Here is a 2,789-nt window from a genome sequence, read left to right on the forward strand (position 1 = left end):
CTTTATTCCAGTTTCCAACAAGTTCCTCATCTCCATCTAAGACCACCTCAGCCTGAACTTCATTGTCCACATTACTATCAGCATTTTGGTCAAAGCCATTCAACAAGTCTTTAAGAAATTCCAGACTTTTCCATATTTTCCTGTCTTCTGAGCCCTCCAAACTGTTCCACCCTCTGCCTGTTACCCAGTTCCAAATTCACTTCCACGTTTTCAGGTATCTTTGCAGTAGCACCCGACTCTACTGTACTAATTTACTGTATTAGTCTGTTCTCACACTGCTAATGAAGACATACCTGAGACTGGGTAATTTATAAAGGAAAGAGGCTTTCTTGACTCACAGTTCCACATGTCTGGGGAGACCTCATAATCATGGCAGAAGGCAAATGAGGAGCAGAGTCCTGTCTTACATGGTGGCAGGCAAGAGGAGCATGTGAAGGGGAACTTCCCTTTATAAAACCATCAGATCTTGTGAGACTTTTTCACTATCATGAGAACAGCATGGGAAAAATCCATCCCCATGATTCAATTACCTCCCACTGTGTCCCTTCCATAACACATGGGGATTATTACAATTCAAGGTAAGATTTGGGTGGAGACACAGAGCCAAACCATATCAAACTGGTACCAATCTTATTGAAACTATTCCAAAAAATTGAAAAGGAGGATTTCTCCCTAACTCATTCTACATACCAGTGTCACCTGATACCAAAATCATGCAAGGACACAACAAAAAAAGAAAACTACAGGCTAACATTCCTGAATAACATAGATGCGTAAGTCCTCAACAGAATATTAGCAAACCAAATCACAGCACATCAAAAGTAATTCAATATGATTAAGTGAGTTTTATTCCAGAGATGCAAGGATGGTTTAACACTCACAAATCAATAAATGTGATTCACCATCTAAATAGAATTAAAAACAAAAAACCATATGATCATCTCAATAGACGCATACAAAGCTTTTGATATAAACCAACATCCCTTCACGATAAAAACCCTCAACAATCTAGACATTGAAGGAACATACCACAAAATAGTAAGAGGTATATATGACAAACCCACAGGCAACACCATACTGAATTGGGAAAAGTTGAAAGCATTTCCCCTAAGAACTAGAACAAGACAGGGATGTTCACTCTCACCACTCCTATTCAACATAGTACTGGAAGTCCTAGCCAGAGCACCCAGGCAAGAGAAAGAAATAAAAGGCATTCAAATTGGGAAAGAGGAAGTCAAATTATCTCTGTTTGCTGATGACATGATACTGGGACTCCTTCAAAAGACTCCTAAACTTGATAGCTCCAGTAAAATTTCAGGATAAAAAAATCAATGTACAAAAATCAGTTGTATTTCTATACACCAATAATGTTCCGGCTGAGAACCACATAAAGAATTCAGTCTCATTTACAATAGCTACAAACATTTAAATACCTAGGAATAAATTTAACCAAAGGGGTGAAAGATCTCTACAAGGAGAACTACAAAATGCTAATGAAAGAAATCATTGACGACACAAATGCAAAAACATCCCATACCCATGGATTGGAAGAATGAATATTATCAAAATGATCATATTGCCCAAAGAAATCTGTAGAGTCAATGTAATTCCTATCAAAGTGCCAATGTCATTATTCACAGAATTAGAAAAAAAAAAAAAAATCCTACAGTTCATATGAAACCGAAAAAGAGCCCAAATAGCCAAAGCAATCTTAATCAAAACCAAAACAAACCAAAACAAAAATAAAGCCAGAGGCAACATATAACCTGACCTCAAATTAAATAAAACTATAGTAATTGAGACAGCCTGAGACTAGTAAAAAAATAGACATGTAGATCAATAGAATAGAATAGACAATCCATAAAGTAAGCCACATAGCTACAACTGATTGACCTTTGACAGAGTCGACAAAAATAAATGGGAAAGGATACCCTGTTCAATAAATAGTGCTGGAAAAATTGGCTAGCCATATGCAAAATAATGAAACTGGACTGCTATCTCTCACCATATACAAAACTTAACTCAATATGGTTTAAAGAGCTAAATTTAAAACCTGAAACCATAAAAGTTTTAGAATAAAACCTAGGGAAAACTCCTCTGGACGTTGGCCTAGGCAAAGAATTTATAATGAAGACCCCAAAAGCAAATGCAACAAAAATAAAAATAGACAAATGGGACTTAATTAAACTAAAAAGCTTCTACACAGCAAGAGAAATAACAGAGTAAACAGAAAATCTACAAAATAGGAGAAAATATTTGCAAATTATGCCTCCAACAAAGGACAAATATCTAGAATCTACAATGAACTCAAACAACTCAACAACTTTTTAATGAGTTTTTAAAAAGTGGGCAAAGGACATTAACAAATATTTCTCAATAGAACACATACAAGAAGCCAATAAAAATATGAAAAGATGCTCAAAATCACTAATCATCAGAGAAATGCAAATGAAAACCACAGCAAGGTATCTTACATAGGTCACAATGACTATTATTAATAAGAGAAAAACAACAGATGTTGGCATAGACGTGAAGAAAAGGGAACCCTTATATACTGTTGGTGGGAATGTAAATTAGTACAGCCTCTATGGAAAACAGTATGAGATTTCTCCATAACTAATAATAGAACTACAATTTGATCCAGCAATCTACTACTTGGCATCTACCCAAAGGAAAATAAATCATTATATTAAAAACACTTGCACTTGTATGTTTACTGCAGCATTATTCACAATAGCAAAGTCATGGAATCAACCTAAGTGTCCATCAAAAGTTGATTGGACAAAGAA

Source organism: Piliocolobus tephrosceles, chromosome 5 (assembly GCF_002776525.5).
Source record: "Piliocolobus tephrosceles isolate RC106 chromosome 5, ASM277652v3, whole genome shotgun sequence".
NCBI classification, from domain to species: Eukaryota; Metazoa; Chordata; class Mammalia; order Primates; family Cercopithecidae; genus Piliocolobus; species Piliocolobus tephrosceles.